Here is a 24,587-nt window from a genome sequence, read left to right as displayed (position 1 = left end):
AGAAGCAAAGACAAGGACAGGAGCACAAGTATTGAAAGAACACCATCAATGTCCTTGTACACCTGCCCCCAAAACATGGCACCCCACTCTGGACAGAGAATACTAAGGAAGCTGTTTTAGTCTGTACTTGGATGGAGAAGCTTGTGCCTAAGCAGCTGCTTGGCCGAGTCACACAAATGCTGGAACTAGGGTTAGGAGGAGACTGACTGGGGACCCCAGACTGTTCATCACACAGATGTGGACTTTAAATGCTCCTTAGAGTTTTCTTATATCTCAGTAGCCATGCAAATAATCTCTAAGCACTGTGACATCTTTTTCAAAGAAATGTAATTTGCTACCGTCAATAACACTCATTTCCCACCCTGGAAAGCCGATGTGTACTCTTGCTGTTTATGAAATCTTTTATACTCTGATGCGTAATGAAAAGTGCAATGGCAATTTGTTACTGTTTTGGCATTATTTGCTATCGGAGATGACACTGAAACAAAGGAGTAATCAGTTATGATTTTGTTCACAATTTATTCTCTCCTGAGGGAGTACACACTCACATGTCAATAGGGCTAGATCACCACAATGTATGTAGCCTTTATAAATGATCAAGATGGAAATTTTCACTTAAAAAAAAAGAGCCATGTTCCCATCTATCAGTTCCTTTGGGCCTTACAAGAGAGTTAATGATGTCACTTCAGTTGCATAGAATGAGGCTTAAAGGAGAAACAGCTTGTTGAAGGCCATATAGAAAGTCATCTGGAGGTAAAATATAGGTTTCCCAAGTGTTCTACCAGAGCTCTCTTTATCCAACTATACTTGACAAGAGGAGGGTGTCAGAACTATGGCAAGAGATGGAAGAATGGTTTCTTTTCTCTCCTCCTGGCTGCTCTCCCTATTCCCAGCCCAAGTGATCCTGAGATGTTACACTGGGGATTACTTGAAAATCAAGGGTATGATTATTAGGTTGAACTTTATAAAACTACCATTTTAAAAAAGATTCAATTAGTCATATATCAGCAATTTCATGTTTTAAACTAATCAACCTCCCAAAATTTGTATAGGTTACATTTCCTATGCAGCATCAAATAGGTCTTTTTGTTGGTTAATTTGGCCAGTTGTTTTACTATCAGTTTTGCTGCCCCTTAATCTGAATGAGTTTGTGGCCTCGGGGTATTATATATTTTAGTGGCCTCCAAACCAAGTTGAGCCAGTTGTATAGGCAGCAGGCCAAACGGTGCAATTAACCTCAAACCAGGCAATTCAGGGTCATGTAAATGTGACTCACAAGTGGCGAGCCAGCAGAATTTTCAACAGGTCTAACTGGCTCCTTGTTACTGCCCATTTTGTCTGGAAAGGGAATTACATTAGTATTCTTTTTCAATCATCTGGCATAAATACACGTGTTCTGGTGAGTGGGAGACAGCTGATTTCCAAGGCTGTTACAGAAGGTGATTAGAAAATCAGAAGGGCATCTTGGCTACATGTCAAGAATAAAGGAAGGGGCAGTGAGTCAAGTGGCTAAAGAGACACACATTAGAGTCATTCATTCGTGCCTCTGCAGAGCCGGGAACTTGCATCACTGGCTGGGTTGCCCAACATCTGGAGTGAAATTGAAACACTCCCACCAGGGATGGACGGGCTCCAAATGGGGACGGGCTGGCGGAAGAGCCCTGGCAGTGCTGAAGGAGGCTGAAAGCCTCCTCCTTTCCGCAGTCGCAGAAGGCAGGGAAATGAGGGCAGTGCTCTCCGTACTTTCTTTTCTTTGAGAACCGCTTGATATTGGGCATGAAATAAGCTGGAAAGCCTCGGAGCTTTGGAGGAGCGGAATTTTTAAGCCTCTAGATCCAAAGTTTCTCAGAGTCCTTTTTTTCTGGGCATAAAGGGCTTCGTTTTCTCTTTGCACTCGGAGTGGGCAGAGCACACAAAAGGCTGTCAGGCTGAAGAGCCCTGCTTTCCACAGCAATACTACAGAGCCTGCCAGTCAACATCAGAAAGACAGGCAAGGGCAGCGGGCCACAGCCCTGGCATACATGCTGCGGAGCCTGGTAGAGGACGCTGACGGCCATCAAGTCCACGACAGTGCTGTGCTGGGAAGCCAGCTCTCTGGGAAAGAAATACAAAATAACCCTGATGTTGGGCAGATAAAATGTATTATGCTCACTTTGTTAAAAATAGCGCTGCCCACGTGAGGCTATCACCCAGGTGATATTAATGTGTGTTGAGAATCCTTGTAGCCTGGGGCTTGGTTTTGGGATTAAGCCTTTCCCACCCTTTTTGATGTGGGGTGGTACAATCCAGTTGTATATTGGATTAAAGGTTTTGAATCTACACTATAAAATAGGGGCAGAAAGGGAGCTTGCGCTCTTGGTTCCTGAGATTATCGTTAGAGGAGAGAGCAGAGCAGAGAGCAGAAGGAGGCCACGTGGAGTAGGCCAGGAGAAGCAGCCAAGATGGCGGAGTGTTGATTGAGAGGCCAGTTTGTGCAGTTTGATGCTGGAGAAGGAAGGAGATGGGGAACAGAGGAGAATAAGGCTGGTGAGCTAGAAACCTTTGATTCTAGGAAACTCGGATAAGTCAGTGGCTTTGTGAGCACTGAATGTGAGTGGGTTTTGGAGCCCAGTGTGTGTTTTTACTTGCCCGCCAGGTGCAAGCTAGGATTAAAGACTATGGCCCACCAGTTTGTGGCTCCATTGTTTCTTTACTGACTGTCCGAATCCAATGCGAACCTGCATGGGCCAGGCTGCTTTGATGGTGGCCCTGGCCGTGCCTCCTGGCTTTACACCTGATTTGCAACATCTGCAGATTCCCATGGTGTAAAAATACTCCCACTGTGGTTAATTTCAAACTACCACTAATTTAACAACCAGGTAGCAAAAGTTTGGCTGGTTGACAATGTGTCCCGAACACCTGGAGTGGGCTCAATCTTAGCACGACTAGGTGGCTTAACAGTGGCATTAGGCAAATGCATGGGCAAAGGTTAAAACATAAGGCTCCTGAGGAAGGAGTGAATGTCTCAGGGCGGACCCATCTCCTCCCTTAACTGTGTCCCTCTTTTCCTCCTAAATTGTCCTCAGAGCACTGCTCCTTCAATAAATCACCACTCAAGACATTCGTCTGGGTCCCAGGCTCTATATCAGCAACTTGACTCTAAACACTGTGCCCACTCATCACAACCCTCAAGCACTGTAAGCCCAAGGTCAGGGTGGGGAGGGGTGGCCTGAGGAGGCTGCTGCTTGTCTCCTGGAGGGAAGCTCTTCAGTGACTGTCATGTTGCTGGCAAAAAGATTGGTCTCAGATGCCTCCCCTAGTGTGCCCCATGCATAATTTAAAATACCCATCTCCATAAGTAGAAATTTGGTTAAATTGTTGGGAAAGTAGAGCTCAGCTTTTAGGTAGAATGGGTTTATATTTATAAAATAATAGAAAGGGCTTATTGAGAATAAAGTTCATATTGACTCCAACTGAAAGAATTTGATGTTTAATGATAAATTCTTCTATTTATGCTACTAAGGCTGTCACATGTATTTGGCAAACACATTTTTTTTTATTTTTTAACCTAAGCCTCAGGTTCCTTATGTGCAAAAATGAGTGGCAGGATGAACTGAGCTATAAGACATCTATCTGCTCTGTCCTCCATGCTTCTGGGATTCTTTATGGTTTTTAGTCCCTTTATAAAGTTGGCTGTTGCTTTTTGTACTCCTGGGACAGCTAGTGCTCCACCAAATTCACTATTTACCTGTAACACAAATAAAGTATCTTTTTGTTAGATAAACTTGGGGGCACCCTAGATTAAACCAGCACTTTACTGAGCATTGCCTTCAGAATCTGACACAGGGCACCTTGTATGTTTCCAAAATGGAAACTCAATTGCTCGTGCATGGGTTCTCAAACTTTTTGACCTCAAATCATTTTTCTTTCTAAGGATAGTATATTAGCTTCCTTGGGCTGCCAAGTGCCACAAAGTGGGTGGCTTAAAAGATCAGAAATGCATTTTTTTCACAATTTTGGACGCTGGAAGTTCAAAGTCAAGGTGTTGGCTGGGCTTGCTCTCTTGGAAGACTCTAGGGGAGAATCTTCTCCATGCCTTTTAACGTCGTATTTCATGGCTTACTGGTGCATCACTTCCATCATAACATGGGTTCTCCTTGTGTGTCTCTGTGTCTCCTCTCTTCTCTTACGACAGCTACATAGATACTAGTCACTGAATGAAGACCATCTTAATTGAATATAACCTCATCTTAACTTGATTATATCTTCAAAGACCCTATTTCCAAATACGGTCACATGTACAGGTACCAGGGATAAAAACTTCACCACATCTTTTTTAGGAACTCAGTTCAACCTATGACAGATAACTATTGATATTTCTTAAAACTGGTACTCCAATGAACACATTTTGAAAAATGCAGTCCCAGGAACTTGAACTGTAATCAGGATTCCTTATCTAGGGACATGATAAAACACCTTAAGCCAGGAGTCTTTAACATGCTACCAGGGAGTTTTTATCCTCTCATGAGGAAAAAAAAATCTTTATTTTTACTATCTCTAACTGAACTGTAGCATTTCTTCACTTTTGAATTTGAGTGTAGGCAACAAGCCATAGGAATAACAGTAGTACCTGTAACTTTGTCACCAATAGAAGTCAGTTTTTTCATTTTACACTATAGTTATTGTAGATATCCTGAGATATCATTTACACTCCTCACCATTTCAAAATCTCAGTGGTTTTTAGACCTGAAGCTAGATCTTGTTATTTAATGTGTTTATTAGGAAACACATAACACAGATGTTTTTAATATTTTGATAACTATATTTCAACATTATTTATTTTCTCTGTAATCTGTTATGTTTTTGTTTATACATTTAAAAACACTATTCTGAGATGGAAATTATAGGCTTCACCAGAAGGCCAAAGGCCTCTGTGGCCCCAAGCATGAAGAAGCTCTGTGCCCTATTGTGGCCCCTGTGACCCAAACAACCCAGCTCTCACAGAAATATTTAACTGAGACAAACACTGGCAGAATCTTTCCATTTTTTACAAATAAAGTTAATAAACAAGCTAAGCACAGATATTATAAAACACTTCATTTGGAACTGAAATATCCAGAGCAAAATGTAAAATAAAGTATACATAGGTACAATAAGGTATCCTACACACTAATCTTCAATTATTGCCACTCTGTGTTAATTATAAGTAAGTCACATTACCAAGGAAAAATTTGTCTAAATATCAGGGTGTATTTTGGAAACTCTGTATGTGTGCATAAGAGTATATGAATGATTTTCTAGAAGATACATACTCTTTTTTGTGTATGTATTGACTATTCTCCCCGTGAACACTGTGAAGTCCTGGACTAACCCTCTCAGCTGCATGAATGAGCATGGTCACATTTTAGCCTAGAGTCTTGGTGGAGGCCACTTTGACTGAAGGTTTCCCAGGATGCATCACCAGGAGCACTTTGGTCTTGAGCATCAAAAGACTAAATTGCAGCCTAGGTCCACCTCTGAACAGCCCTAGAACTACTCATGCTGCCTAATTGGAGCCTCTGCCTCCTAATCTGTGGTAAATGGAGATACTGGTATGTGTCCTGCCTTTCCCTCTAGGATTCTGGGGAGATTCAATTGAGAGAACTTCTGTAAAAGCACTTTGTAAACTGTAAAAGTACTGTATAAAATAGAAAACATAGACCAATTCTTTAATTTCATGTGGCAACATCAAACTGGGTATAATTTGTAGCATTCTCCTGTATTATAAGAAGAAAATTTAGCCTGACTGATGGTGGCACAGCGAATAGAGTGTTGACCTGGGATGCTGATCCCAGGTTCAAAACCTTGAGGTCACTGACTTGAGCACAAGCTCGCCAGCTTGAGCTCAGGGTTGCTGGCTTGAGTGCAGGATCATCGTCATGATCCCAGTGTTGCTGGCTTGAGCCCAAGGTCGCTGGCTTGAGCAAGGGGTCACTGGCTCAGCAGGAGCCCCCAGTTAAGGCACAAATAAGAAGTGATCAATGAACAACTAAAGTGGCATAACTATGAGTTGATGCTTCTCATCTCTCTCCCTTCCTGTCTGTTTCTCTCACAAAAAGAAGAGAAAGAAGAAGGAGGAGGAGGAAGTTAGCTTGTCCCTTTTGTTCTTTCCCTCATAGACACTCCCAAGTCCTCCATCAGTGCCCAGCAAGGCTGCAAGGAAGTAGGTCTAGGATGTCACTAGGCTTCCATTTGCCTCCTCCTTCCCCTCCAGGTACCCAGTGCCCTCATCTGTCTCCTCTCTGGCCAGACTTGCCCTCAGGTATCCCCTGAACCTTGGAGCATGGCCTATACTTTCCATCCTCTCTGTCCTTCAGAACACAGCATCCTACAGGCAGGTCACAGGGGCCATGGTCTTCACCATTGGCTGCACATTAGCACCACCCAAGGAAGCATCTCTCTTTCCTAATTGGGGACCTCTAGCCGGTGACAACATCCGAGTTTCTGAGGGAGGGCCTGGCCATCAGTATTTTAAAGAGACCCCAGGTGAATTGTATGTGCAGCTTGTATTGAAAACACTACTTGGCTGTTGCCTGGAGGTTAATCAGAAAACCAGGTTCTCTATTCATCTGTTAGTCAGCCACAGTGTTAGACCTCCCAAAAAGCCTTTGCTTTAACCCAGGCAACCTTTTTAAGAGTCTTCTTAAAGAAGTGTTTCTTGTTTTGGTACTTAAGTAACTGTTCATCTGCAATAACAGAATACTGATATAAGGTCCTTTTGCCAGTTATTTCATTTGTATGGTTTCCATATTGAAAAAATTTCCAATTATTTGATTTTAATGTATATAATTTACACTTGCAAAGCTATTGCTATTTCTACTGTTTAAATTCTGGTGATACAGACTTAAAAATATCTTTTTTGTGTTTCATAAAATCAAGCTTTAAATGACAATGATAAATAAAGTTAAATGTGTATGATTAAAAAAATAAAAAAAATAAAAGTTAAGACAATATATTTTAAAGATAAAAAAAAAGAAGTGTTTCTTGTAGTTTCTCTGGTGCACTTCACTCTGGGCCCATATCCATTGCTTCCATCAGGAGAGTTATCCTCAGGCTCACCTGAGAAAGCTCAGGCTTTGTCCAGCTGGGAGGGCCAAGCAGTGGTTCAAGTGTAAGCCATGCACACACACTTCCCCAGGGCACCTCACAGCCTTTCTGAGGAACGGGCTCCTCCTGCTGAGAAGGGTAGCTCACACTGAACGCCTCTCCTCCATCTCTGCATTCTGCTTTGTTAGGAAGAGGGTTTCTTAGTTTGGGAGGGAGGAGTAACTTCTGCCCCCTTGACACCTCCTCGTGGCCACTACTCACTTCCATTACTCTGCACATTTGTAGGGAGGAAGGGGGCTGGAGGTAGAGATGGGGGTCATATTCAAGCAGGCATGTGCTGTTCAAAAACATTTGCTCTGCACCCACAGTCTTGTATCTTCCTCAACCTGGGCTCCTCGTCTAAGTTGTTATGGGGGCCTGGAATCCATCCTGCTCAGGGCCCAGCAATGCTCCAAGAGGCTAGTGCCCTGTGGTAAGGCTCTGACTCCTGGAGTAGTAAGCAGCTGTCATCATGGTGGGATTTGAAAGGCTTTTTAAAAGGACCCGCCTATTGGGTCTTGTCAGTGTTCCCAGGTCCCTGTGTTTCCCAGCTAAAACCTTCTCCTTTGCCAAACCATTACACCTCCAAGAGCTCTGTGTTGAAATATTCATATTCTGTAGGGATCTATGCATTTTTTCCATTGTCTGAAGTTATTCCCTCTAGAGCTGTGACAAAGCACGAAAAGACTCAGGTCTGAATGCTGAGCTCTTAGGTAAATTGCTTACCTTCTTCTTGATAATCCATGTTCTTATTAATGAATTGAAGGTTTCTGTCTTTTCCTCACATATTTCTCCAGGACTGTGGTTGGAATCGTTGGAGGTAGTGAACAAAAAACTGATTTTTGTGCAGCAAAGCCCATAGGGCAACGCAGAAGACAGTTTCATTAATTATTGGAAAAACATGTATTGGTCTGCTTTCCAGTACGGCCACTCACCGGGAGTGTGGAGACAGAATGCATGTCAGTTTCGAAGGGCTGAGTTTGGAGAAAAAGGTGCTGCCTGTGGAGGGCCTGTTGAGGGCAGGTGCTGCAGGGCTGATGTCCTGAGTACAACCTCAGAGTCTTGGGAATCTGGAGAAGACAGCTTAAGTGTGTGTGTGTGTGTGTGGGGGGGGTACTAAATGGAAACTGCAGGACAATTTAACTGATTTTACATTTTATCAGGTTCCAACTCTGAGACAGTGATGAAGAAACAGCTTCTGTTTGCACATTTCACACTCAGCAGGAGGATGGGACACTGACAGGGTAGGACCAGCAGGCAGGGCAGGGGACATCCTAAGGGGAAACAGGAAACAGGCTGGGTCTGTCCTCCTTGGGGAGACTGGCTGACAAGCACCCGGAAATCTAGGGTGGACCCTGGGTGTGGTGGCTGAGGGTCCAGTAGACCATCCAGGAGGCCTAGAACCCAAGCCATGGAAAGCTTATTTGTGCAATGGGACAGGACCCTAACCTTGTGACTAGGCTGGGTGAGGGCAAGCTCAATCTAGAGCACTTCCTTCTTTAGATGACTTTTGTCCCTGTGATTGGGGAGTTTGAGCACCTGCTTTCTCAGATGTACCTTCTATGGTCCAGGTTCCACCCTGATTCATTTCCAGGTAGACTCTGTGGCTGTAGGCAAGCCACATCACCTCTCTGGGCTGTCCTGTTCGTTTTTGTAGGAGATTTGCTGGAATGACCTCTAAGATTCCTTCCAGCTTGGCATCAGGTTGCTTTATGATTCAAGACTAGTTTCTAAGGAACTCAAGAAACAATATGGCATATATGGTTATAGCCTGTACGATGGGGCTTACAAATTTTCTAAAATTATATGATCTTCACATTAAAAGCAAATACTGGAAAATGGCATGCCTCAAAAAATCAAACTACAAGTTCCACTTTGGGTATACACTCTTAACAATTACAAAACAAGGACTCAGACAATTATATACCAATGTTCATAGCAGTGTTGTTCATAATAGCCCAGAGGTGAAAACAACCTATCTGTGCATGGCAGGATGAATGGAAACAAAATGTGATACAATACAATGAGATATTATCCAGCTTGAAAAAGGCAGGAGGCTCCAACCTTAAGGACATAATGATCAGTGAAATAAGCCAGACAGAAAAAGATAAATACTGTATGATTACTCGTATTTGAGGTACCTGCAGCAGTCAAATTCATAGAGGCAGATAGTAGAAGAGTGAGTGCAGGGGGCTGGAGGGGAGGAAATAGGAAGTTAGTGTTTAATAGTCACAGAGCTTCAGTTTGGGAAGATGGGAAAGTTCTGGAGATGGATGGTGGTGCTGGATGCAGAACAATGTGAAAGTACTTAATTCCATTGAACTACACATTAAAATGATTAATTTTATTTTATGTATATCTTTTAACAATAAAGCAATAATATAAAATTTTTTTTTTTCTTTTTTTTTTTCTGAAGCTGGAAACGGGGAGAGACAGTCAGACAGACTCCTGCATGCGCCCGACTGGGATCCATCCGGCATGCCCACCAGGGGCTACGCTCTGCCCACCAAGGGGTGATGCTCTGCCCCTCCGGGGCGTCGCTTTGCCGCACCCAGAGCCACTCCAGCGCCTGGGGCAGAGGCCAAGGAGCCATCCCCAGCGCCCGGGCCATCTTTGCTCCAATGGAGCCTCGGCTGCGGGAGGGGAAGAGAGAGACAGAGAGGAAGGAGGGGGTGGGGGGTGGAGAAGCAAATGGGCGCTTCTCCTATGTGCCCTGGCCGGGAATCGAACCCGGGTCTCCCGCACGCCAGGCCGACGCTCTACCGCTGAGCCAACCGGCCAGGACCAATAATATAAAATTTATGTGCTAACATTTTCAATTTGGTATACAAAATAATGCTAATAAGGCATAATTTGTGCTGGGTTATAGCCCTCTTACTGATATGAATAAAACTAATCATTGAAAAATTAATTTAAAAGTCAATTAAAGTAGGAATAATTATTTTATTTTATTTTTTTAAGTGAGAAGAGGGGAGACAGTGAGACAGACTCCTTCTCGTGCCTTGACCAGGATCCACCGAGCAACCCCTATTTGGGTGGATTCTTTTTTTGTGTGTGTGACAGAGACAGAGAGAGAGAGAGAGAGAGAGAGAGAGAGAGAGAGAGACAGAAAGAGGGACAGATAGGGACAGACAGACAGGAAGGGAGAGAGATGAGAATCATAAATTCTTTGTTGCGGCTCCTTAGTTGTTCATTGATTGCCTTCTCATATGTGCTTTGACTGGGGGGGCTACAGCAGAGTGAGTGACCCCTTGCTCAAGCCAGCAACCTTGGACTCAAGCCAGCAACCTTGGGCTTCAAGCCAGCCACCTTTGGGCTCAAGCCAGTGACCATGGGGTCATGTCTATGATCCCACGCTCAAGCCAGTGACCCTGCGCTCAAGTTGGTGAGCCTGCACTCAAGCTGACGACCTCGAGATTTTGAACCTGGGTCTTTTGTGTCCCAGTCTGGCGCTCTATCTACTGTGCCACTGCCTGGTCAGGCTGATTCTTGAATCAACTGAGCTATTTTTAGCACCTGAGGCTGATGGTCAGACCAACCGAGCTATCCTCAGCCCCAGGGGCCACTGGCTGTGGGAGCAAAAGAGAGCAAGAAGAGGGAGAGAAAGAGAGAAAAGCAGACGGTTGCCTCTTATGTGACTTGACTGAGGATGGAATCTGGGACAACCATACATCAGGCCGAGGCTCTATCCACTGAGCCAACTGGCCAGGGCCAAAGTGAGAATTATTAAAAATGATACTTCTATATTATATTTTAACTCAAAATATCTAAATGTACATATATTCACCAATCTCTGGGTCTTTTTCTCTGTGTACGGGCTTGCTGAATGAGTCTTTTTATCCCCAGAGCAAAAACAGTACCTGGCATATGACAGACTCTCAGTTTATGATAAAGTAATAATTATGAAAGGTCTCCACTTAGCGTCAGCCCCACTACAGAACGTGTTCAGATAATGAGGTTAGAGACCAGACTGCTCTGGATGAACGGTGAAAAGAGGGGTAGCAGTTACCGGTAACACTCTTACGCAGTCTTTAATTCTTCAAATCATCAAAGCCCTAAGTAAGTAAAACATGAAATTAATGCATCATAAATGAAAGATTATTGTAATTTATAACATAGCAACAAAATATTATCAAGAAAAATCTACAAAAAAAGCAAAATGGGAAAAATAGTTACAATTCCTGTTACAGAGTTGTCTTAATATACATAAAGCTCTTACAAATCAGTAAGAAAAAGACCACCAAAAAAAGAGACTTTTAAAAGATGTTCAACTTTATGTGTAATTTTAAAAATGCAAATCAAACAATAAACAAAGCATGGCAAAATGTTTAAGTCCAATAATACCTGATATGGGCCCAGGTGACCCAGGTTTGAATAAACTTGTATCTTTCAACCCTTTTTTTTTAATCAAAACTTTAGTGAGAGTGAAAATTTCTCCAACACTTACATAGACAGCATTGTTAATATCTTTAACATTTTTAAATCACATACTCTAATTTAAGTAATTATACAGAGAAAGGAAAAAGGAAGTAGAACTGAGAGAGGTTATGACTTCAGAATATATTTATTCTGCCATGATTTAAGCCCTGGGCTCCACTCCAAAATCTTTGTTCACGTTGTTTCCTGTCCATGATGGCTGTTTACATTACTGGGTTTTTCTCAGCAGTAAGATATTATCCCTTGGCTCTGGTACTGAGGAGCTGTACTTTCCATCTTTGGAAAGAAGATACAAGGGACCTGCCTTCAGAGTGATGTGGTTGCTGGATTGAGATTATTTGTTTTCAATAACGAAAATATGTTTGTGCTGCTCTTTGTGGGCATTGTTGTTGCTCACTCAGCATTCATTCTCCTTTCTTCCTACCTAAGAAAATTGAAGAAACCAGAACCAAGGTAAGTGGTGGAGAGGATGGAAACCAGAGGATGGCTACAACAAGGTTACACTAGTCAAAGCTTGGTCTTATTGGAACAGTGTGGTTAGTGTGTTGAAGATAAAGGAAGCTGGAGAATCAAGGAAGTGAAGTGATGAGGAGGGTCTAAAAGGACTCCAAGGTTTTTATTGGTGTAGATGCTGATATTGATGACAGAGAAGAGGGCATGAGAGAAGAGGCAGATTTGCAAGGCAAGGTGATTTTGTTTTGGACTTCCTGTGATTGACATGTTAGTGGAACAACCATGTGAAAACAGCCAACAAGCAGTTGGAAATAAACAGCTGGAGTTCTGGAGAAAGTTGTCTGGAGATACAGATTTCTACTAGTTATTGATCATGGTTGACCTTGAATGAAGTAATTAAGGAACATTTTACATTTTATGTATGTATTTAACTGAACAAATACTTATGTATGGACTAGGCACTTCATGCCTATTTACTCACTTTATACTTGGAAGAAGATGCTATTATTGTCCTCATTTTGCTGATGAGAGACTGAGGCTCAGAGAAGTACTCTAACCTGCCTGAGGTCTTGTCTGTTATAGTGGCACAGACCAAGTTCAAACCTAGGCTATCTAGCCCTAAAATCCATGCTTTCACCCACCACACTATGCTATAATGCCATTTATACTGAACATTGATTGTCAAGGTGTTTTTCAGAAAGTTATAGGAGCAAGAATTTCTACAGCTTATTCTGTTCTAGGGCCCTGAAACTGTTTGTATAACAGTTATTGCTGTCCTTACAGGCAAAAGCTGAGATACCTATGAGTGAAGGAGCATCCTCTGGATTTGTAAATAAAGATGCCATGCTACCTGTGTGTCTTACCCTGAGGGAGGGCCACTAGGCTCACTTGCACTGCTTGTCCACTTTCAGTTAATTTTCACCCACATTTTCTCTCTTCCCTCAATGACTTGATTTTTGTTTTTGTCAAGTCTAGAAGATATTGTATATTTACCATTCCCACAATAAAATTTCTCCAAAACCATAACATATCAGTGACAGATAATATACAAAAAGGAAGACATTAACAGATTATAGATACATTGGAAAACAAGACAAAATTTTCATGGTCCAGATGTGTAACAGAAACACAACTCAGAGAGACAGGCTGAAGTCATGGGTCTTCTCACGGAGAGTTTATATTCTGCAAAGTCCTGAGCATTAAAGATACTTCACTTGGGTTGGGGAGGTGGGGTGGGGTGAGGTGAGATCTGGCTTGGTTCATTGACTGAAACTAGATGCTGCAATGGGGCTCCCCTGCAGTGATAGAAGCTAGAAAAACTTAAGTACTGATTGCTTATTTTGACTGGGGGTTCCTGGCTTGTACAAGTACCATGGACGTGGAAGGAAGCAGACCTAGCTTTGTAACTGAGTCCTGGGCCAAGCTGCCTACTGCCTCAGTGATGACTCTGAACGCCCCATTCACTATAACATGGAAGTCCTAAGTCATCAATTATATATATCATTTGGTTCAAGACTGAGAGACCTGAGAGAGGAATACAGAGAGGTGACCACCAAACTGCTAGGCAGGAGTGGTAGGTAGTGGATGAGGAAAGAAGAGACACTGAATAAATTTAACTTTCTTATTTATGGTTAACTAGCTGTACCCGGCCACACGTTGCTGTGGCTCAGTCTGGTTAAATGGAAAAGAAAGAAAAGAGAAAGCGCACATTTCTAATATGTTTAATTTCACAATGCTTGTGGGTATACAATATTTTTTGTTGTTCCATTGTCTGTGCAGATATAGAGATTGTCTGATTTGCTGACTCTAGAACACGCAACATATAATTGTCCATGTAAGAAGTAATCCGTGTGTAGATATAAAGTGCACAATTCTAAAGACTGGCACTGAGCTTTGTTGATGGTGATTGCAAATGCCAATCGAATTGGGAACTGTAATCTCTTAAATTGAAATGGCATATCCATTGGAATCATAAGAATGTGAGGAATGAGGACATCTTCACCTTTGAAAGGTTCTGTCAAAATTGTTGCTTCTACGACGTTGCTCATTAATTTTTTTACTGCAAGCCGCGTGCCTTTGCAAAGCTTTGGCTGGTTGATATTTCGCAATATGATAATTGGCACACCGATTTTCAATTGCAGTACATGCGGTGGCATCCCTGGTAAACTGAGTGAATTCAAAAATTCTGTTAGATAATTAACTGCTTCATCTGTTTCCACAATAGTGTCGACGGACTTATATGTGACTGCCTCACTTTGAATGTTAGACTGAATAATATTGTTAAGTTCATAGATGTCTTTGTTCTTGGCCGCAAGAATAGCTCATTCACGCAGCCAATTGTGATTCTTATAATTGATTTGAATATTGGGAAATAGTTTTTCAACCAATTCTTCTTTTGATGTCACTAAATTGCAGAAGTTATGAGACAATGAAATTCGTCCTGAGGTCAGATCAACCAGCACCTTTCCGTTCCCAATTTCCAGCAATTGATGTGAGGATATCTCAGCTGATTGATTGTTTTGCAGCTGGACACGCATATTTGTAGTTAATTTTAACGTTTTTACATATCTCCACAAGTAGTGTATTTCAGGCAAGCGTTTATTTCATCCACTGGTGTCAATCAAGGAATTACAGGAAATGTTTGCCTGAAATCTCTGCAAGCAGAATTAATGCATTCCCAAATGGTCTGATGTTTCCATGCAAATCTTGCAATGATCGATCAAGAGCCTCGAGCGATTTTTAGTGCACCATTGTGCATTCATCCCTAACAATAAGTTTGCATTTCTGCAATACTCTTCCTATGCCAGATGCTTTGGAAATGTTGCACATAGGAGTTTCAATGAATTGTATGTTCAATGGCAATTTCAAAGCAGAATGAGCAGTTCTTCCACCTGGTAGCAATGTCACGGCTATTCTGGTTGACGCAAGAGCTAAGGCTATATCATTTTGGGATCAAATTGCTGCCAGAATCAATCTAATTAGGAATGTTTTACCAGTTCCTCCTGGCGCATCTAAGAAGATTTCTCCAACCCCATTATTGACAGTTTGCATTATTTGATCGTAAATGCTTTTTTGATCAAGCATTAGCTTAGGAATATTTGATTGCACATATAACAAAAGATCACCCGTGTTGTAATTTTGTTCATGATGCAATTCTACATTGAACGATGCAGCAGCAGATTGATTCGATGATGGCATTCCTAATTGACTGAGAACTTTGTTCACAATTTCTAAGCACAAATCTTCAATCATTATCAATGCTTCATTGTAGATTTCTGCTGCGAAATCCATGTTCATGTTTGAATTTTCCTTCCGTATTTGACAGAAAATATCTTCAGCCATGTGTGATTTATATTTCTCCCATATTGAAATGGTATTGTAAAATATTTAATATAGCGTGTGTTGCTTTTATGTCCAACAGATGGCTCTGTTTTTCAAAAAAAAGTATGTTTATACCTGTCACAGTTGTGACATCTATATAATAGAAGGTATATAAAAACATAAAAACACGTGTGTATTCAAATGCAACTTTGTTTCAAATTTTTAAAGCAATCAGGGAAGAACATTTGAAGATTTAAGATTTTGATCAAATGAACATTTACATTTTCAAATAGATTATGACTGTTAGAAATTGAAAAGTAAGGCCCTGGCCAGTTGGCTCAGTGGTAGAGCATCACCTTGGCATGTGTAAGTCCCAGGGTTGATTCCTGGCCAGGGCACACAGGAGAAGCACCCATCTGTTTCTCCACCCTTCCCTCTCTCCTTTCTCTCTATCTCTCTCTTCCCCTCCTTCAGCCAAGGCTCCATTGGAGCAAAGTTGGCCCTGGGCACTGAGGAAAGCTGCATGGCCTCCACCTCAGATGCTAGAATGGCTCTGGTTGCAGTGGAGCAATGCCCCAGATAGGCAGAGCATTGCCCCCTGGTGGGCATGCCAGGTGGATCCTGGTAAGGCACATGTGGGAGTCTGTCTATTTGCCTCCCTCCTCTTCTTACTTTGGAAAAATACACTCCCAAAAAAATTTCAAAAGAAAATCAAAATTTAAGAGAAGTTAGAAAAGGTGAAAAGAAGAAACAAAGAAAAATAACATAGTAAACCCCAAAGAATGAGTATGATGGTAGAAATATAGACCAGTGATCACAATAAATGTAAGTGGTTGAGGCCTTTACAAGACATACATTTTTGGATATATATTTTTTGTATTTTTTTGAAGTGAGAAACAGGGACACAGAGAGACAGACTCCTGCATGCGCCCAACTGGGATCTACCCAGCAAGTCCACTAGGAGGCGATGCTCTGCCCAACTGGGGCATTGCTTTGTTGCAACTGGAGTCACACAGCCATCTTCAGCACTTGGGCCAAATTGTTCCAATGGAGCCTTGACTGTGGGAGGGGAAGAAAGAGATAGAGAGAAAAGAGATGGGGAAGGGTGGAGAAGCAGAGGGGTGCTTCTCTTGTGTGCCCTGATCAGGAATCTAAACTGGGACTTCCACATGCCGGGCCAACGCTGTACCACTGAGCTACCAGCTGTACTACCAGCCAGGGCCTGGGTTTAATTTTTTAAATTAAATTCAGCTTTGTGTTATTTACAAAAGACATACTTAAAATATAACAAAAAACACTAAAGAATTAAATTGGAATGTTTAGTTGAGAAAATTAAATTTGCAGACAAATTTTAGGGGCAATAATTCATTAATTGGGATAAAAAGAAACATTCATAAAAAGAAAAGAGAAATCTTGCTAAAAGAAGTAAGAATCATGCATCTGTCTGTTATTAAAAATATAGTCTCAAAACATAGAGCAAAATTTAATATAATTACAAGTAAAATAAGAAAATTGAAACATATAACATAAATATAAAGATATAAAGAATTTCAATGGCACAGTTTAATAATTGGTTTAATTAGATAAAGTTAGTTTAATTGGGATACCTTCACCTAGCAGAGATTATACATTATTTTTAAACACACTCTGAACATTTAAAAATTGACTCTAGGAATGATGTCAGAGCAATTGCAGTTTGAGAGATACCCTTGATCTCTCAACAATTTGGACAGCTATAACTCAGTGAGGGAACTGTGGCTGGGCTCACAGTCTTGCCTGAAAAGATTTGTATTTCGAATTGACTAAAAGTGGGAAGGGTAAAAATAAGGACAGGGGAGCAGAAGATAAGAAGCATTTGGGTTGGGCTCCAGGGAGAGGAGAAACCCAGAATGATTGGGTATTCTTCTGCCAGGACAAGTGGAGAGATTGGGGGACAGTTGAAGAGAACTGAACTAAAGCCATGACAGAGTGTGAGGTCACTGCCAGTGTTTGGCAGTCTTCCTGCAGAGACAGAGGAAAACAAAGAGTAGCCTGTAAGCCTCCCAGATCCCACCTCTCTCACCTCACGGGGTACAGATAGTGGCAGAGAGATACTCTACAGCTAGTTCTACAGGGCCATTCTTTCCCTTGTAAAACAGAGTGCTCTGTGTCTGGTTCTCTCGTCTGTTGAGACATGAGAAAGAGCACCTGGAGATCAAAGATCACCATTACTAAAGGCATAAAACCCTCATGACATGCCCCCCTATCATCGCAGCTCTGCTTTCATCATTGTGACAGCAATATCTCAGCAGAGGTCAGCCCAGGAATTTCACAAAGCTAAAACTAATCCAGCACCACCTACTGAAAAACAAAACAAAACAAAAAACAACCAGAAAAAAACTTTTGGTAGTGTAATGCAAACTGCTTTTTAATTTGCTTGGGATTTCTTTCTTTTTTCCTTTGTTATTGTAGTATTTTTTTGGTGGGCATTTTGTTTGTTTTTGGTTATTAATTTTTGGGTTTTGTTCTTTGTTTTGTGGCCTTTCTCTTTTATTTTAATCATTTTATTTCTTATTTTTTATTATTTTTGTTGTTTTTGCTTGATTTCTTAACAATACCACTCTGAAATGATATCAAAGCAAAAAACAAACAAACAAAAACAAAACAAAACAAAAAAACTAATACCATGGCTACCCAAGAAAGACATGAAGTTCAAAAAGAAAACAAAAAATTTCTAGAAAGCAATCTCAATCACATGGAAACCTTGGAGTTAAATAATAGAGAATTCAAAATTGAATTCTTTATTGTTAAAGTTCTGAATATTCTCAAAGAGATGCAAGAAAACACTGATAGGCAATTTAATGATCTCAGAGAACAAATTAATGAACAAAACAAGCACTTTACCAAGGAGATTGAAACTTTAAAAACAGAGATGAAGAGCTCAATATGTGAATTGAAAAATGAGCTAGCAAGTTTAGCTAATAGAACAGACCAGGTAGAGGGGAGAATCAGTGACATTGAAGACAGGCAACTAGAGAGGATACCGAGGGAAGAAGAGAGAGACTGAAGAAATAAAAGAAGTGAGAGCTGTCTATGAGAATTTTCTGACTCCATCAGAAAAAGCAATATAAGAATAATGGGTATATCAGTAGAAGAAGAGATTGAGAAGGGAAGGGGGAACCTATTTAAACAAATAATTGATGAGAACTACCCAAACCTATGGAAATAGTTAAATCCTTGAATCCAAGAAACAAATAAAATATCTAGTTACTTCAACCCAAACAGGTCTTTTCCAAGCCACATTGTAATAAAACTGTCAAAAATCAATGACAAAGAAAGAATCTTCAAGGCAACTTAGGGAAAGAAAAACATAACATATATAGGAAGACCCATCAGGTGATCGCTAGTCTTTTCAGTAGAAACTCTACAGGCCAGAAGAGTGTGGACTTAAACATTCAAAGTACTGAATGAGAAGAATTACCAGCCAAGAATATTTTATACATCAACATTATCCTTCAAATATGAAGGAGAAATAAAACTTTTATAGACATACTGAAGCTGAGGGAATTTATCACCAGAAAACCCCTACTGCAGGAAATACTCAAGAAGATTACAAAGATACTAAGAACAAAACAAAATAAAACTACATATAAAAGCTCCAACAAGAGTACATAAAAACAAGGATAATCTGTGACAACAATAACATAAAAGGGGAGAGGATAAAGATCTGCAGTAGCAAAGGAGGATGGAGTGCAGAAGCACTCATAAGACAGGACTCTTGTATATATGAAAATTTTTTTTCTAATAACCTAATGGTAACCACCCACAACCCCCCCCCCAAACAAACAAACAAACTAACACCAAAAACTAAAACACATATCTTAAAAAAAGAGCAAACAGAGGAAAGATGTATGGAATACCACTAAATGAAAACAACTGACAAAAACAAAAGAAAAGAAAAAAGGAGACACAAAACTACCAGAAAACAAAACATAAAATATCTATTAGAAATCCTCATACATTAATAATTGCCCTAAATGTAAATGGGCTGAAATCACTAATAAAGAGGTATATAGTAACATATTAGATCAAAAAGCAAAACTCAACAATATGCTGCCTTTAGGAGAAACATCTAAGCTGCAAGGACTCAAAGTGAAAAGTTGAAAAACAATTCAACAATAATAGCAAAAGAAAAGCAGGTGCAGCCATACTAATATCTGACAATGTTGACTTCACAACAACAAAAGTAATGAGACAAAGATGGTTATTTCATAATGACAAAAGGGATACTATATTAAGAAAACCTAACACTTCTTAATATATATGCACCAAATCAGGGAGCACCAAAATATATAAAGATATCTTCTAACAGAACAATAACAACAAAAAAGAAACAGACAGAAACACGATCATATTTGGAGATCTCAACATACCACTGATGGATTTAGATAGACAGAAAATCAATAAAGAAATAGCCTTAAATGACACACTAGATCAAATGGACATAATAGGTATTTACAGAACACTCTACCCAGAACATCAGACTATACATTCTTTTCCAGTGTGTATGGAACATTCTCAAGTATAGACCATATGTTGAGCCACAAAACTAACCTCAACAAAAATTCAAAAGATTGAAATTTTACCAAGCATATTTTCCAATCATAAGGCTCTGAAATTAGAATTCAACTACAAAAAGAAAATAAAAACCCCCACAAAAATGTGGATATTAAGCAACATACTTCTAAAAAATGACTGGGTCAAAGAAGAAATAAAAGCAGAGATCAAAAGATATATACAGAAAAATAAGAATGACAACATAACACATCAAAACTTCTGGGATGCAGAGAAAGCAGTAATAGAAGAGAAATTGATATCATTACAGGCTTATATCAAGAAACAAGAAAGATCTCAAGTAAACAACCTAACATTTCATCTTAAAGAACTAGAAAAAGAACAAAGGCAACCAAAAATCAGCAGAAGAAAGGAAACAGTAAAAATTAGAGCAGAAATAAATGAAATAGAGAACAAAAATCTACAAAAAAATTAATACAATAAAAAACTAGCTCTTTGAAAAGATTATTAAAATTGACAAACCTTTGGCTAGAATCACTAAGAAAAAAAGAGAAATCACTCATATAAACAAAATCTGAAATGAAAGAGGAGAAATTACCACAGTCATCATAAATATAAAAAGGATTATACTAGAATACTATGAAAGATTAAATGCCACTAGTTCAACAATCTAGAAGAAATGGAAAAGTTCCCAGAACTATACAATTTTCCTAGACTGAGTCATGAAGTGTAAACCTACATAGACCTATAAGCAGAGAGGAAATAGAAACAACTATCAAAAACCTCCCCAAAAATACAAATCCAGTACCAGATGGCTACAGTAGTGAATTCTACCAAACATTTCAGGAAGATTTGGTATCTCTCCTTCCAAAGTCTTCCAAAAAGTAGAAGCAATACTTCCTAACACATTTTTTAAACCCAACATAATCCTGATACCAAAACCTGGCAAGGACAACACACACACACACACACAAACTACAGACAAATATCTTTAATAATACAGATGTAAAAATCCTAAACAAAATACTAGCAAATCGAATACAACAATACATTAAAAAAATAATACATCACAATCAAGTGGGATTCATTCTGTTCATTCTGGGAGCACAGGGATGGTTCAACATATGTAAATCAACCAGCGTAATACACCACATCAACAAACAAAGGACAAAGCTCATAGGATTCTATCAACAGATGCATAAAACACATTCGATAAGATACAACATCCACTTATGTTTAAAACACTCAATAAAATGGGCATAGAAGGAAAGTACCTCAACAGTATAAAAGCCATATATGACAAACCATCAGCTGATATCATACTAAATGGTGAAAAACTGAAGGCTTTTCCTCTAAAATCAGGAATAAGACAAGGTTGCCATTCTCTCCACTCTTATTCAACATAATACTGGAAGTCTTAACCAGAGAAATCATGCAAAGAAAGAAATAAAAGGCATCTATATTAGAAAAAATAAGTAAAGGTATCAGTTTTTGCAGATGACATGATCCTGTATATAGAAAACCCCAAAGACTGCACCAAAAAACTACTAGGAACAATAAACCAATACAGTAAAGTCACAGGATACAATGTCAGTATACCAAAGTCTAATGCTTTCCTTTCCATATGCCAACAATGAAACTTCAGAAAATGAACTAAAAAGAAATTGCTTTTACAATTGCAACAACAACAAAATACTTAAGAATAAACTTAACAAAGAATGTGAAGGACCTATATATGGAAAACTACAAAACATTATTAAAAGAAATTGAAAAAGACACAATGAAATGGAAAAATATTACATGTTCCTGGATTGGAGGAATCAACATAGTTAAAATGGCCATATTGCCCAAAGCAATATACAAATTTAATGCAACACCTGTTAAAATCTCAATGTCATTTTTTAAAGAAATAGAACAAAAAATCACCAGCTTAGTAAGGAACCATAATAAAACCTGAATAGCCAAAGAAATCCTAAAGAAAAGACTGAAGCTGGACTACAAATTATACTACAGAGCCACAGTAATCAAAACACCCTGGTATTGACAGAAAAACAGACATACAGACCAATGGAACAGAATCGAGAGCCCAGAAATAAAACCATGTATATATGGACAAATTAATCTTCCACAAAGGATCCAAAAACACACAATGGAGAAAAGAAAGCATCTTCAATAAATGGTGTGGGGAAAATTGGAAAGCCACATGCAAAAGAGTGAAACTTGACTATACCTTGTTCCCATGCACAAAAATGAATTCAAAATGGATCAAAGACCTAAATATAAGATCTGAAACAATAAATTATACATAAGAAAACATAGGTAATAAAACTTAATGGACTTTGGCAGTAGAGAATGGTTTATGAATTTGATCCCAAAGGCAAAGTAAGAAAAGGCAAAAATAAAGGAATGGGACTGTATTAAACTAAAAAGCTTCTGCACAGCAAAAGAAACCAACAACAAAACAAAAAGACAACAAACCAAACAGAAGATGATATTCACTAACAACAGCTCTGATAAAGAGTTAATATCCAAAATATACAAAAAACTCATAAAGCTCAGCAACAAACAAGTAATCCAATTAAAAAGTAGAGAGAGGATCTGAACAGACACTTCTCCTAAAAAGACATACAAATGGGAAACAGGGTCAGAGTAATGGCGGGGTAGGAAGCGATACCAATAAATCTTACCCAAAACTCAACAAGATCTTCAACCAGAAACAGAAAAACCTATCCTTGGAGCCTCCAGATGTTTCGCAATACACCCGAAGGTATGGTCGAGTTAAAAATTGGCTAAATATATAATCAAACCACGAAGGAAATAGGGAGTAAGAAATGCTCCGCCTTCCTCACTAACCTAAACAGGGCGGCTTTCACTGGGAACTGAGAATATAGAAACTAAGGCGGGCAAAGGGGGTGAATAGATCCAGGCCATGGCACAAACGGCTGAACCAGGCTGTGGCACGGAGATCCAAGCCAAGGAAAAACTGTTCCTGTGACAACCCGAGCAATACAAGCTAACACTCGCACCAAACCCAGACAAAGAAAGACAAGCAGGGCAGCCATTTTACCCAATCTCCTGGTCGGTGCGCGCAGATAGTGGGCGAGAGATTCCTTCCAAAGCCCCAGGAGTGGGTGCCCATGTTGTCCCACAGAGAGGCAGAGTCAGAGGCCTTTGTGTGGGCCGAAAGTGGAATCTCCGGGCCGCCCTAGCGCCCTGGGAAAGCCGCGCACGGGGAGAGAGTGAGAACTGGTTCCAACGCTGGAACTTTTCCGTGCGGGAGGGGGTTTCACTCAGAGGGTGAGGCCGCTGGTCTGATATCCTGGTCTGCGCGTGCAGATAGTGAGCGAAAGATTCCTCCGAGTGCCTCGGCAGTGATCGCCCGTGTTGTACCACGGAGGGGCAGAGTCAGGGGCCTTTGTGTGGGCCAAGGGCGGAATCTCGGGCCACCCCGGTGCCCTGAGGGAGCTGCGCACGGGGGGGAGTGAGAAATAATTTCAACGCTGGAACTTGTCAGTGCGGGAGGGGTTTCACTCAGAGGGTGAGACTTCCGGCGTGACATCCTGGTCTGCACGCAAAGATAGTGAGCGAGAGTTTCTTCCAAGCGCCCCGGGAGTGGGTGCCCGCCCGAATTACCGGACAGAGTGGCAGAGCCAGAGGTATTTGAATGGGCGGAAGACCCGGCTGATTATGCTAGCAGCTCTGACTGACTGAGCCTTACCCAGAGCCCTGTGCTGAGTGACAATAGAGTGGGGAGTGGCCAGCTCTTTGAGCCTCTTACTATCCAGGCAGAGGCAGCAGCAACCACATTGCTGGATTATCAGGCTACTAATTGAGGAAGGAAAGACTAGGAGAGAGGCTCCAGGAACATGGACTCTCTCAATGTTGGAGCCTATAAATGCTAATGAGCCTCGACTGCCAACGTGACTAAAGCACAATACATGACATTGGCATAGAGACTTATCAACTGCAAACCTCTACCTGAGCGTGCCAAAGGGGCAGAACCCAGGGTACAGAGTCACCGACCAGGAAGAGGGAGAAAAAAGAAAAAGCAAGAAGATAACCTCTCAAAATCAAGAATAATCCGCAGACTTTATAATCTATCCCATTTTATTATATTTGTTCATTTGTTTCTCTTATCTTCATTCTTGATTTTTTTTCCTCCTCCAATTTGGTCATTTAACTCTCTGCCAGTCTTACTCTCTCCTCTCCTTGAACTACACTACCCATAAGTGTTACATCTCCCATTATCCTTTCTTTCCTCTTCCTTTCTCTCTATGAGGGTTGCACTCCAAAATCCTTAACTCTCTCTATCTCTCTCTCTCTCTCACCTCTTTTTTCTTTTTTCTTCTTTTAGTGGTTCCCTTCTTTTTTTCTCTCTCTCTCTTTCTTTTCTCCCTCTGTATTAGTTTCTTCCTTTCTCCTTTACGTCTCCTCTCATTCAAACCTCAATAACGAACAAATTATCTTATCTGGGACTCAAACTTATGTTTGTGGCATTTTGGGGGGTTTTACTTCACCTTTTTAACTCACTAGCAGTGCTCCCATCCCTGGCTCTCCATTTTTATCTAGCTCTTGTTCCACTAAATACAATAGTAATTTTTTAATTTGTCCCCCCATTTTTCTGTTTCCCTCTTATTCCTCTCATCATAACTCTTAGTCAACCAATATCTAAACGCAAATCATTTTACTCTTGATCCAAGTTTTTTCCTTATTTGCTT

Source organism: Saccopteryx leptura, chromosome 3 (assembly GCF_036850995.1).
Source record: "Saccopteryx leptura isolate mSacLep1 chromosome 3, mSacLep1_pri_phased_curated, whole genome shotgun sequence".
NCBI lineage: Eukaryota > Metazoa > Chordata > Mammalia > Chiroptera > Emballonuridae > Saccopteryx > Saccopteryx leptura.
This window is presented reverse-complemented; position numbering follows the sequence as displayed.